The sequence below is a fragment of the Aythya ferina genome, assembly GCF_964211825.1.
Source record: "Aythya ferina genome assembly, chromosome: 1".
Classification (NCBI taxonomy): domain Eukaryota; kingdom Metazoa; phylum Chordata; class Aves; order Anseriformes; family Anatidae; genus Aythya; species Aythya ferina.
In genome coordinates this window covers 77,680,472-77,694,988 of record NC_140296.1, presented here as the reverse complement: position 1 = coordinate 77,694,988, position 14,517 = coordinate 77,680,472, and the positions used below count along the sequence as shown (strand labels likewise).

The window sequence follows — 14,517 nt, the reverse complement described above, 5'->3', positions numbered from 1 at the left end:
GCGGTGGCCGTGGCCCCGAGCCCGGCTCCCTCAAGCAAGCAGCCGCCCCTCAGCCTTCCTGCGAGAAAACATAAACAAATGGGATCGGGGGCTAGGACCTCGGTTCGCCAGAGCTCGGTTTAATCTTTTCAATGTTCACTTTCAAATTGACGGAGTCTCGAGCAGGACGCAAATCGTGGAAATAAAATCAATTCACGTTTTTTCCAGCTCACCGACGTCCTGCTGATCGATGCTTGGAAGGGTCTGGGGCTCAGGCAGGACAGCTGTGTAATTTCCCACACAGTGTTGCTCGATGCTCCCTCAGGCCCTTGCAGCTTTGACGCTAATTCTGCATTTCTGATTTACGCGAGGCCACAGCAGAGCCAGGAGACCCAGCTAACGCAGCCTTCGTGGGAAGACCGATTAATTTGTGATCGTTTAGCATTTCTGAAGCTCCTTTTCTGTAAAAGCCGATCAGAAGGAGCATGACTCTAAACAGAGAAAGATCTGTCCCACTGAGCATATGCTAGTCCAACCACTCACTGTCAAGCACTAGTGCAACAGAGATTTAAATCCTCTTTTCTTCCAGTGCCTGAGGCTGATAACAAAGCTGGGGGCTGGCAGAAATGCCAACGGGGAGCAGCTAGTGTATTACCAGCCAGTTTCCAAAGGAAAAGGGTGATAGAGGATATCCATAACGAGATGCTGTGAGGATTACTGCTCCCTTATGGAAGCAGTGCTAAATTTCTTACGATTCAAAATTTAGATATTTTCCACACTGGGGAAAAAAAAATAGGAACTTGTTGGTAAGATAGAGTGGAGTGAAAGGAGTGCAAAGAAATTCAGGGAGTATTCTTGAAAGCGCTCAGAGTTCACTGCTGCTCAGGTTAAGAAACAGGCTGCAAAAATGTGTGGACGCAATGTCAGTTGCAGAAAGTATTATCGAACTTCCTTTTAAAAAAAAAAAAAAAAAAAAAAAAAAAAAAAAAAAAGGAAATGGTGCTGAGTATCTGTAGAACAGCTGCTTTCTTAAAAGAAGCAAGAGCAGCAGAAGAAAGAGAAAACAAACTTCTGCTTGTGTCCTGGCCTCCAAGCTGGTCTGCCAGTTGACAGAACTCACACAAGGGGATTGATCCTTCAACCATTTCTGCCCAAAACAGCCTTATACATTTCTATGCTGTCTCCTAGATTCCCCCTTTCCCTGGCTCCCCACTGATCTGTTTCCAGAGTCTGCTTCTTGTTCATCTCATCATAGCCTCTCCTCATTTGCCCTAGCCCAGTTTAATGGCTTTCACCCAGGCAACTTTTCCTTTTGACTCACATTTCTTCTCGTTCAGGTTTCCTCAGAGATAAATGGCATCTGCCCGTATCTCCCTACGCCACCTGACCGTGCATCACCCCTGCCAGCAGATCTCTCCAGACCTTTCCAGATCTGTCACCGGCGCTACTGCAGGATTTTTAAAAACCTGGACACGGGGTGCACTTAACAAAAACCCATCCAGAGGGAGCTCCGAGAGCAGAAAGGTACGCACGTTTGAGAAACATCGGCTCTGTGATGGTGTTACGCAGGAAATGCCTAGATCTAGCAGAGCATTAAATACAAACAAAACGTCAGTTTTCAAAGGTACCAAGTTCTGCACAGCAGTGGAGTGAGCAGTGGAAAATAAATAATAAAAAAATAAAAACAGTGGTAGTCACCACTGAAAATAGGAAAACAGGCTTTGTGCACATGCATATACATATGTCTGTGATGAGTCTGTCATTCGGCGCATTCCCAGGATCTCTGGCAGGGAAGAAACGCGGCTTTACAGCCCCGCCGGGACACGGCGCAGCCTGGCAGAGGAGCCCCTCGCCCTCCCTCTGGGCAGCGCTGCTCAAGGGCGCCCCGCGGCTCACGCAGGGTTCGCTGCTGACGCGCTTGGGCTGGGAGCACGCAGCCCACACGGCTCCGACTGCAACAGCGCAACCGCCGCTGCTCCTCCCGCCGCCGCACAAGATGGCGGCGGGCGCACGGCATGCTGGGAGATGTAGTCCGGACCGGGGGAGAGCTGTGGCCGCCGCGGCAGGAGTGGGGGCTGCCAGAGAGTTTGGGAAGAAGAGTTTCCAGCGAGGGTCTTAAACACCAGTTCCCATTTCTTTATGAACTCACCTACACTGCGCGCTAAAATCAGCGATCATCACTCACAGGATGGCAGCTGTTGGTTTTTAGCCGTACGAATGATCACACGCTTCTCATTTGTTTTCGCTGTGACAGGATGTACAACCGTACTTTATTCATTATCTTTTCTAATTAGGCATCTGGTTTTACTGATATTTGTTTCCACACCTGCAGGGGAAAATAAAAAATAAAAAATAAATAAATAAAGTGACTGTTTTAGAACACCTCTTAAATATCTATCTGTGCTTGTGTCCTTGGAATCACAGAGATTGATTTGCGGTCAGTCAGTATTAAAAGATTAAAATATTCCACCAAGCTCATTTGGGTTTCCACTAAAGAATTTTCAGAGAGCCTGCTGTTCAAGCCAACTGTTTAAACAGTATACTGAAGGTCTTGTATACCTAGAACACAAATTGCAAAAATGAATTTCCAGAAGGAACAGTAGAGACACACACACTTTGCTTATAGTTAATAGTAAATTATGCAGTAATTGTAGGTTGGTCTAAATCACATTAAACTGTGGGATAGAGCTCTAAGAAACAATATGACTGACTCTCAAACACCAACAGACCATCAAGCAAAATACACATATTTGCAAGGTATATGTTGGCTCAGTGATTCACTACATATTTCATCAGTGTTTTCTTCTTGTCTGGAGGAAAGAGTACTACATAAGACATGAGTAAGCCCTATGAATACAATTACATCTTGAAATAAGTCTAGGGGAAGCCTTTCCAGCAAAATCTTTGCTGAAAAGGATGCCTAAAGCAGTTATCAAAAACACAGCCTTCTGCTGTGTTTGAGATGTTGTGTGTAATAAACAAACAGCTTTGCCTCCAAGGGGAACCAGTTTCATCAACAGCTTCTCCTAATGTGAGCAAACTGCATTTTCCTATATATTGGGTAAATGCTTGGAACACGAATAGGCAAGTAGAAGTCTGTCACGTATGGATATCCCTGAGTTTCATTATTTTGCCTGGGATTGATGTTAGGTTGGCAGGTGCGTAGTTACCTAGGTCATCCTGGTTGGTCCACTACTTGACCCACATGCAGTTCAGGGCAGTGGAGGTGGGTGGTGTACCTAACAGTGAACTCCAGCATCTACAGTGTTAGTATGCTTCTTATAAATGCTGGTGAAACATCAGCTCCTTTACACTTGAGCACTGATTTTTTTTTTTAAAAATATATATTTTTTTTAAATAAAAAATAAAAACTATGAGTTTTTCTTTAAAGCTCCTCCGCTGTTCTTTCAGGCCAGGAAACTGCAGGCAGAAATTTTTAAGTGTTCTAAGAGTGTTTTGGCTGCATGATTCTCTCATCACATTGCTTAGACTGAAATCCCTTAAGATTGAGTAATTTTTTTCCTATACCTTCATTTAACAGGGGACATCGGCAGAGTTTGTTTGTTTGAAAGCAGAATTATTTGTTTTGGGGTTGACCAAGGGAAGAGAATACATTGTTTTTGGCAGAGTGACATTCCTCCTTTTTGCCCACTCAGTCTTTCGCATGTAATTACGACAACTGGTTTTAGTATTAGCATCATATAAGTTTTCCCATTAATATTACAGGGCACTCAAAGGACATCTGCAGCATGCAGAGGAAGCAGTTAGAATCAAAGCACAGTTCATGAGAAAAAGACCAACCTACACGCTTCAAAAGCTTCTTATTGCATAGAAATCTTGCAGGACTGTGTTGCACAGAGGATATGTTATCTGCACCTTGATGAAGTAATAGCCCAGTTGTGCTCTCCTTGAAGTTAATAAAAATTAACTTGAACACCAACATTACGCTATCCCAGATTCTTGATATAATCCTCAAAAAAGCTCCAGTGGTAAATGTTTAATAAAGGGAACACAAGTATTCAGGATCTCTGTGAACTAAGTGCTTCATTTCATCAAGGCAACCCCTGTTCCTTTCAAATCTCCTGAAGTTAAGTCCTGGTAGTTAGTCTCATTTCAGCTGTTTACATTGGCTTTGTAAACCTTCAGCCTAAATAGAGAAAAAGAAGGAAAATTTCTTCCCATGAAACAGCTCTGGAGAGGAATCCTAACATCAGTTAAATGAAGCGTACTTCCTGCTTCAACATAATTCAATTGTGAGGTATTAAAAACACACACACACACACACACAAAAAAAAAAAAAAAAAAAAAAAAAAAAAAAAAAAAAACCTAATTTACTGTGAAGCTACAGGCATCTCTGGCAAAGGGTTTTGCTTCTGTAAGCTACCAATGGGGCAGTTATCATTACCTATGAAGGATATCCCTCCTGATGTTCTCATTTGGTATCTGTTTCAAAGTGAGAAGTTTCAGCCAAAACTGTTGGTTGCTTCCAGGGACAGAGCTCACATTTGTTCTGCTGAAGGGAAACCAAACAAAACCAGTCTTTGTCAGTTCTGATGCCCTCATGTTAGAGCGAGGATTTCAGCAGGATGGTGGGCTTAGCATCATAAATTTGCCGTCTGCCATCCCTGTGAAGCCAAAGGGGCTGTGTTTATAACACTGAATAAAGCCAGGAAAGGACTGTCCTCCGGCCAGGTGCCAGAACCAGGCCACATCCACATTACAAAGTTTCCCTCCTGTGGTCTGAAGAAGTAATTATTATTTTGTTTGTGCTATTGTATTGGCTGTTTCTTTTAAGTTCTTGCAATAAATGCTTAACAGAGTCATGTTTTTTTAGTACAAAGCTGAGAATATTCACGATGTGCCCTAGGAGCGTGGGGGTGGCAAAAAACAGATAGGGCAAGGGAGAGGGAAGGGAGGGAGGCTTCTGTGGCTTTTCCCTGATTCATGGTGCCTGCTGGACTGCGCCACAGCATATGCCCTCTCCTGATCAGGGTACTGTCTGGGACAGGGCTAGCTGACATGAGTTGAAAACCTTTCCAGGACACATGCTTACAATTAAGCATAATGGGCAATTAGCAGCCCAGTGCTTAAGCTCATTTTCAGACCATGCTTTTTCTAGTGTTGTAGACATGGCTTCAGAGACCTTTGGGCAAAAAACATTATACTGCATGTGATCAGTGGAGACTTCTTTAATTTTAGATGGTCTCCGACCGGGGTTCCATAAAGTAGCTTAAGAAGTTTCTGGTTTGGGCTCTTTTTTCCCCTTACCACTGCCAGCTGACTAGAGGGAATGGCCTCAAGTTGCACCATGAGAGGTTCAGGTTGGCGATCAGGAGACATTTCTTCTCAGAAAGAGCAGTCAGGCACTGGGATGGGTTGCCCAGGGAGGTGGTGGGTCACCGTCCCTGGGGGTGTTCAAGGAACGTTTGGACGCGGTGCTTAGGGACATGGTGTTGTGGGTGATATTGGGGGGGGGGTGATTGGACCAGGTGATCTTGGAGGGCTCTTCCAAGCTTAATGATTCTGTGATTTTATGGTTCTATGAAAATAAAGACACTAGCAAGCCAAATGTTTGAACTATAGAAGTATAGTCTTAAGCAGAAAAAAATTAGGGCAGCTTATGCTCACGTGCAGTGGTTTTGTAAGTAAGAGCAGACTATCCCAAGACCAATTTGCCTGCCTTACACCAGTCCACAACTACAGCTACTTTAGCATCCTTCTGGTTTAAGCAGACCATGCAGCAGTTGTGGAGTGTGAAGTGGTGAAGGCACAGAGGCGTGAAGCCTGCAGGCATCAAGGCAGCAGGCTGTACAGTCCTTTGGCCTTCAGTTTTCTGATTTGCCCTCTGATGGCCCAAGACTCTTACGAAACTGCGAGCACACTTTTTCTGAGACAAGCTTGACCACAGTAGCAGAGTGGGGTCAATGAGGCTACAGAAGGAACTGGGGAAAAAAAAAAAAAAAAAGTGAAATATTCATAATAGAAAGTAACTAAATGGCTGTTCACTGAGTCTTTACACATGTGCAGCCCTGCCCAGATAGGATAAATAAATGGAAAGCATACAAAATTTTGCTGTTTTCCTGTAGGAGTCTGTCGTTATTTTGCATGACTATGGAGGGCAAATATTACAGGGGAAGAAAGAGAAATAAGGTATTTATACATACCACATACCATGGAAATGAGTTGTCAGTATACAGTATAAAATGCAGTCTTTCTGGGTGGTAGTATTGTGCATGTTTTGCTTAGGGAAAAAAAAAAAAAAAAAGCTTTCTTGGAACGTGAGCCTGCATTACTCCTGGCCTTCACACTGAGGCATCATAAATAATGCAGAGAGCTGCTGCCCTGAAGTCAGGAGCTTGGAACGGAAAAAGAAAATATGACTCCTATGGCTGCCTCGGTGTCCAGAGGAGTGCTGAGCAAAGCAGTGCGTACGAGGGCACATGCGGTTCGAGTGGGGAGGGAACAACTCAGGTCACTGCAGGAGAGCTAGGTGGATAAGCATCTTGTAGCAGAGTCGAGCAGCTCGCTGAAACTGAAGTCCAAAGCAGTACTTTCTGGATCTATGGAGCTCAGCAGGGCCATGGGCCAGGGAGCATCCCAAGCTGTTGGAGTGGGTTGCCCAGGGTGTGAAGGGACTGCCTTAGGACTCAGCCTTACCCATTCTCCAGCACCAACAACAAAGAAGAATGATTGTTTGTCACTTGATTATTTTTTTTTTAATTCACTCTGTGGGTATTGATGCTTGCAGAGAGGCAGTCCCTTGATGTGGTCTGCAGAAAAGTCTTGAGTTCAACCAGCTGCAAAGACGAAGGTGATGTCCTTGACATTTGGAGGGGACCTTGGCATGCACAAATGGCTCTTGTTTTCCTCTTTCCTGTGAGTTCTGCAACCCCAGCAAGCCTTCTTTTCCCTATTCCCCCATTTCCTATTTAACATTTTTGACACTTTGCCATCTTGCATTGCATCTTTTTTTTTTTTTTTTTTTGTCACCCACAATCGTTTGTTTTTCCTCAGGCCTTTTTCCCACCCACCTCCCAGTTTTGTAGGGTAGGGAGAGATGACATTTTGTTTTATAAGTAAGTGGGCTGGTGTCCTTCCCTGTCATGGCAAATCAGTGAGAAATTGTGCATCTGCATTTTCACCTAAGCTTCTTCCTGCTCTGCTTTCCAAATAAGAAGCTTGAGAGCATTGCTCTGAGGCTTTCTAGCAGTGCTCATAAAAGACTTCCAACAACACAAACTCGATGTAAGATACTTCCACCCTGCCTGTGCCACAGTTTCTAGTTTCCCCTCATAGCCTTCAACTCCCCACACTTCCTGCTTCCTTTCTTGGAGCACAAGTTCTTAGAAATACTCTTTGGATGTTTTTTTGCATGACTCAGAAAGGGGCAAGGGGAAGCCCATGCACAGGGTCAAGATTTTTCCTCATGTAGCTGTAAGAGTATAAATTGGCAATTCATTAAAGTCTCTGATACTAAAATTTGACCCCGTGCACTTGTTCAAAGAGTGCAGTATGCTAGGCAAACTGCACTTTTCCTCTTGAACTATGAAATTTTGTTTTGCAAAGACAGGCATGTCCTTACACTGCCAAACGAACTACGTATCTTTAGTTTATATGCTGATGTAGTAAAATCCTTCCTTTCTTAAGTCCATTCTTTTTCTAAGCTCTGTTCTTTGTGGTTATCTGATTTCAGCGTAGAAAGGGGGAGAGAGACTTTCAAAAAATCTGTTTTAAAAATACTTCAGATAACAAGATACAACATGCCTTTTTATTCTGTAAGGTCATGCAGGCAACACCTGCTGTTCCTCCCTTCGCTTCTGTACCTGTACATTGAATGAGTCAGCCAAAGTGAAGTGCCAAATATCAAGAAACAGAGTGCCACTGAAAATGATTCAGCATTCTCTAAAGGTTTAGCTTTCTCTAGTGCAACAAGATCTTGACTATGCAATTTATGGTATATCAATGCAAAAAAAGCTAGTAAGGTAACCTATGGGAAACACAAATTCCAAGACCTAGAATAATATAGAATACACTCCTTGGGGCATTCTTAAAAGTTTTCCAATTTACTTGAAAATGGTATTTTTTTTTTTTTAATTATTTCTGAAGAAATTGACATGGAAAAAATCCATACTGAAGATGTTATTTCTTAACTTAATCTACTTTTATTCTTTTAATTAAAGAAGTAACAGCATAGGTAACGCTGGTTTTAAAGTTTTAAATTCACACTTCCATGTGTTAATAATTTTTCCTGTAGCTTGTTATTTTTCATCTTTTATTTGACCCATAGGCTTTTAAGATACTTTTTTTTTTTTTTTTCATCACTCACAAAGGTCTTTTAGGCATCTCCTGAGTTATTTAGATCCTGAACAAAAACTTCTGTAGTTAAAGCATTTTGAGGACGTGAGTTTTCTTTTCCTGCTTGCTTGGATAACCCCAAAATAACTTTAGTTTGAACCTTGGCATGTAGTTACTTTGGAACAGAATGTAATTTTTCCAAGTGCTCAGAAAAAAAAAATAATAAAAATCTCTCTCAAACAATAAAGCCCTCCACTCTGTTCCCCACACAATGCATATTTGCTAAGGAGTCTGGTAGTTTGGGGTGGCAGTCCTGGCTTCATGGGAAATAACCAGGAACGGCCTTTGTTGTCCTCAGAGCAAGGATCTGACTAATGGGTTTTGGAAAAATAAGTGTAGGAAGGGGTGGAGCTCTGGGAACAGTTACATGTCTTCCCACATTATATTCTGCTCGTCCCAAATTGGTGGATTAAGCTGAGACAAATTGCTGTGGGCAGACAATCTGTATCCCTGCTTATGAATACAAAATGTGGGATATTTGGCATGAGGTAGAGGTTAGAGGTGAGCTTATGAGTCAAGGACCACGAGTGGTGAGCAGCAGATGGTGTGGGAAAGAATTCGCAGATCCATGCAGATCTCTGTGCAGTGAGGAACTCCACCCGTCAGCCCTTCTTTTACTTCCAAGACGTGAGTGGTTTGGAAACCAGTTCAGAAACATAGTGCACATGTTCCCCATCCCTTCTGCCCACTCAGTCCATCCTAATTAAGTTATAAGGAAGGCTAGGCAAACCAATCTGAAAGTGGGAGTGAAAAAATAAAGCTTTTATTTTTCCCACACCCTCATTGTCATAGACTTTCTCCCATTTCCCACATCCAGTGCTTCTGGTGTCCTTCAGGCTTCTGTGAATGTTTGACTGTGTCTAACAGTACTACTGTGGAAACACTGAAGTGATCAGGAATGACTTTGCAGGATGGTGGCTGGGGCATGCTCTCGGGAGGTAGGACCTGGATCTAAACCTGCCCTGGTCAATGTTTAATTAATCACAAGGAATGAAAAGTGTCAAGAGAAAAAAAACTTATTCTAACCAAGTCTAGCAGCCTGTGGCTGCAGCATTTCTTCAGCTTTGGAGAGAGATCAGTTTAGATTTCTAACGCAGAGAAAATACCACAGCCCCAGACTATCCCATCTTAAGGGAGCACTGTTCAATGAACTAGGAGTAAGACCTCTTACTCTGATAGTTCTGTGATTTTTTTTTCCAATCAAACCTGCCTAATGACTTAATATTTAAATTAATTTCAATACAGAAAAAAAAAAATAGTTTCCCGATTAATTGTATTTTTTTGTTTGTTTGTTTTCTTCTTTTTTGTGCAATTCCAGGTCTAAGCTTTGCTATTATTTTAATAATATAAACGTTCCCACCGTGCTTTTTTAATAAAAGTCAGGGGACTGTATACACTTAATTAAAAATACACAACCACCACCACCAATTTCATCTTTTCTATTACTCAGGCTGCTATCATTGTTACACAGTGAATTAAAATTGTCTTTTCATATTCTGTCAAGCCTTGAGTTATTCCTTTCTCAGTGTATTTATTTTGTGCTAAATGAGTGTATCTTTGCTCCTTCTTGTCTCTTCTGCCTTCTGTTATTAGCGTGCCCTTGACTAACCAGCCTTTCCCAGGGAAGAATGGTTCATCTAAAGAATGCACAGTGCAATTTGTTTACCATTTGCAAATACAACTGTCAAATGTAATACGCCTCAAAAGAAAGCAGAAAAGCTTCCCTGCTGGTGGGTTCGTCTATGTTCTTTGGTTGTTTTGCTGGAGGCCCAAAAAGTCATCAAAATACATAAGCCCATGTATGAAATTCCCTATTTTGTTGGAAATGAAGCACAAACTAAACTCAGTTCCTCTTCAGCAAAGTATATTGAGAAGTGGTGAAATATTAGTATCTATTTAAATGTCAGTTTTATACTGTGCCTAAATCTAAAAGATTAAGACAAAATCATCTTTTAGAAAGAGAAAACTTCTTAGCTGTTCTTCTTGTCATTATATTTGTGTGTATAATTTAGGGGAATTTAGAGGCAATCTGGGAAATGCATATGCCCTGGTTAATCTAGATTTACAGGAACACTTTGATGCAGTTCCATTTAAACTAGTTAAACTAAAGGCAGCAGGGGATCCTGCTTCAACCATGGGAAAGAATAAAAATCTTGGCTATAAGACAAAACAAAATACGGAGGGGAAAAATGGATTTTCACCTAATATGGAGAAAGAGGAAGCACTGAATGATTTTCCTGTAAACCCTGTTGTTACTACCTGTCTTTTTAATAACGTTTAGATCTTGAGAGACACAAGCAAGTTACAGTCATTAAATTCGGATTGATTTAGAGCCCCTTGTTGTTGCAGGGAAGTGAACGGGTCAGCATAAGCTGCCACTGTCAGGCCTGTAAAATTTTGAGGCAATGTTACTTTACATTATGTCTTTTATCTGTAGGTAAGGCTTTCCCTCTTGACTTTAAAATGGTGCAGATACTTAAATGCCCAACTTAAATGCCCCAAATGCTATTGTGGGCCTGGAGCATGTTCTACTGTGAGGCCCTCCTCACCTGGGCCAAGGTGGGCCTGGGCCTCTTCCACCACCCTGGGCCTCTTGGCTCAATCTGCTTCAGCTCAGGCAGAGACACGGGACCCTTATGGGTTCTGGGAAGAAGCATCTGTGAAAGGGACTGTGGCTGTGTGTCTGAGAAGCTGTAACACCCAGCTTGTGTGTCTGACACTGCATCACCATGGCTGCTGTAGGAATTAAGGGACTCGGGGATTGACACAGACCTAAACAGAAACTGAGGAAAATAATGGAGGCTGTAGGGCCACCAGTGTGACAACACTGAAGGCACCTGCTTTATCACATCCAAAACCAAGAGATGAACATCATCCCTGAATACTCCGTGGTTCCTCCTGGGAGCCTCAGGGCCTCCCACTGGTTTGCAGGGCAGCAGAATAGAAATGGGGATGATGCCCATACTGTAGGGGACAGGGCAGTGATGGTGATGTGGAAGGTTGTTGGTGTTCTGCTGCCTTCGGGCACAGGCAGACACCTAGGGTTCAGAACAAACAACCACGTTAACAGGCCCAGAAAGCAGCTTGATAGGTCTTTTTCTCATTTTGTCTGTCTGTTTGTTTTGTGGGTGCTAGATCTTGGGTGCTTTGCCAAGAGGAAATCTGGTGTCACATGCCACATCTTGTGCTGTCCCATCAGCCTGCCTGTGTGATTCAGTCTGTCCCACTTTGGTGTAGTCCAGGCACAGGCACACAAATCTACACCTTCCTCACCTGCCCCACTGTACTGGCCATGTCTGGCACCTTCAGCAATTCATCACCCACCTCACATGGCAGAAATTTAACAAAAAATGCAGACACAAAATAAGCAGTAATTTTTTTTTTTGTTAGGTGCACGAGTCTGCATTAGTTTTCTTAATTCCTTGTTCCAAAAACAATTTGCTGTAGTGAAGTGAAACTGGAAAGGGCCCAATTGTTCTCTCTGGCAAGTAATTATCAGACCTTCTTTGATCCATATACAGTGTGCTGTGTTTATAAAACTGAACTGAAGGTATTCAAGGTATCAGCCCCTGACATCTACCATGGCCCTGCATAGGTTACTTTTGCCTGTGCAGAACTTCAGGTACACATGGGTACCCTGTGCTTTAACAGTGTTAAGGCACACTGGATGAGTTACCCCTGGACTTGGGTAAGACACAGTTTCACCAGGAATTAAGGGACAAATTATAGTCTTAATTTAGTCAATCATGAAGAGCTTATCCCTTCTATAAAGCTGTGTTTAACAGATGCTTTATTAATTAAAGGGGAAAAGGGGAAGTACAGTGGATCAGTAGCCACTGTGGGGGGAACCTAAGGCCAGGGTGGAACTCATAGACAGTGTACTCAGGACTGGGAAAAATGTGGAAATCTTTGATGGTAACTGAATTTGACAGCTTGTTAGAAAGACAAAAAGAGGAATAGAGAAGACATCAGATGCCAAGTATATAAGATGTGTTGTGTTTGTTTTCCTGACATGTGTCAGTAAAAAATTACTAAAGGTGTCTGGCCTTCTAGTGCCCAGAGGAGTACAGGTCCTGACTCCTGGTCCAGGTCTGTTCTTGTGATGCCTGACATCTCATTACCTAGAGGTCATGGGGGGTTTGTAGGACTCTTCATCAGGCATCAAACACAGGCTGCCCTGGCAGCTGGCGACAAAACCTGCAAATTCAGGAGAGCTAGAGTTGGCTGGAATCTCTTTGGTGGGCAATAGGGACTAAAATGGATCTTGGGGTCTTCTCAGATTGTGAGGAACATAGGAGGAGAGCTGGAAAAGGCTGAATAACCTATGAAGTGGATCGTTTCCAATTGCCTTGAAGATTGGTCTTTTCGATACTGGCATTAGACAGGCAGAATGCTGGGATTATAGACATGCTAGCTGGAGTAAGTGGCTCATTCCTATCCCATATTTATACAGTATTTGGCATCCAAAGGATGACATTTTTCACTTAGGTTCCTGTGTAAACTAAATCACTTTACATGACACTGCTGTTTTCATATTTCTACTTAATTTATTTATTGAAGCCAAATGTTTATATCAGACTACTTGTGTAAAGTCCAAACTTCTTCTGATCATGTATACTAAGCTGTTAAGCAGAATAGCCTTGGCTATTGAAAGCAGCATAAATTTATATCTTGTGCATATCTGAGAATACCAAGGACTAGAAAAAAGTCCTGAGAAATTGTTAAAATACCTTTTGAAAAGGAGATATGAGAAAACTGACTTACACCTATAGAGCATAACACAGAGAGGGCATGATTTATAAGAAAACTTGGTGTTTTTATAAAGCATAAACTCAAAAATGAAGACTGAAGGACATTTTACTGATGAAGCCCCAGAAAGACTAACAGATGGGAAAAGATATGGGTTACTTAAAGGCTGAGAAATGAACAGAAATGCTATCAGACTCCAACGATATTTCAGTGTATAAACAAATCTAATCCTTCCATCACAATCACATTGCATCATTCTAATGCTAACATGGTTAGAGGTAAGAAAAAGGCTTCATCTGATTATATCTCCCATCTCCCACATTCCAGTGATAACATTTAAGTGAAAGAATGTGAATGTGTGAACAAGAGAAGAATAAAATTCATCCTATTCACAATTTAAAAGAGGCTATGATTGGTTATGGGAAAATTTATTGACCATTTCCTGCAAAACAAACTTTCCAGGGAGTTCTGAAGCCTATTCACCTGCCCAGAAGTAACCTAAAGAGAGTCTGGGTTTGGGACATCCTCTCTTCCTCAGGATTTCTTTTCTGTTCAAGAACATTTAAGTATCTATTAAGTATTTCTGTTCAAGAACATTTAAGTATGATTATCTGCGAGGCTTAAATCACTGCCACCGATTTCTTCTTGTTCTGATATCAAACGAGTGTGGAAGTTAATCAAACTTTTTGTAACATACTAATTATCTCTCTCAATTAACAGGGCTGAATACAGCCAGAAATATCATTTTGAAAGTATTCAGCCTCAGCCCAACACGGATCTGTGTAGCTTCAGGTGTCATTTAAGCATGCGATAATATTCCCAGGAACCCTTTACAGAACCATTTACAGATGATGTTGCTGAGAAGAGGACAGCATTTTTCAACTAGGTGATTTCTGGTGCAAATGATTTGCAAAGGCATCCTTGATCCCTTTTCATGGAGGCATTTGCAAAAATTCTTCCTGGTACTTGACTTCTGTTAAAGAGCCAAGCAAGGGAATGAATAGCACTTCGTATTTTAACAACAGAACACTCTTCCAGAACATTCCCTTTTCATATTTTCAGGTACTAAGTGCAACTCTGGTACTGCTGAGAACCTCTGGACCTGTCGGTGCATGAACCTCTTGAGAAACTGTGCTACCCAGATCGTGCAAACATGTAGTAACACCAGTGCTTGGGTATCAACGTACAGAAAGGTCCATCTTGCTTCATATTTCCACCCAAGGGTGGAAAGATTTCCTTCTGACCTGGGATGATTTCTGGGGTATTAGCTAAACATTCCCAGGTTTGTGGACAAAGAGAAATCTGTAACGGATTACTGCCACTTTTGTGCAACTTTTTAGTTAATTACTTAATTCTGAGTACACAAGGCGTTCCCCTGGCCACGTGTATGTTTTCAGAGGAGACTTACGCTATGTGCCTGTGCTTGTAAGATTG

The 14,517-nt window shown here is 42.2% G+C and overlaps 1 protein-coding gene across 1 annotated transcript in view; it reads right to left on the bottom strand.

Moving 5' to 3' along the window:
- Nucleotides 1-101: 101 nt before the first annotated feature.
- Nucleotides 102-14,517, bottom strand: part of LOC311430843 (uncharacterized protein) — a 34,376-nt gene continuing 19,960 nt past the window's right edge. Inside the window, exons 4-5 of the transcript XR_014689058.1 lie at nucleotides 4,385-4,489; nucleotides 102-2,305 (exon numbers count right to left, since the gene is read on the bottom strand). The gene's annotated coding sequence lies outside the window, so the exon portion shown is untranslated. The remainder of the gene's footprint in view (nucleotides 2,306-4,384; nucleotides 4,490-14,517) is intronic.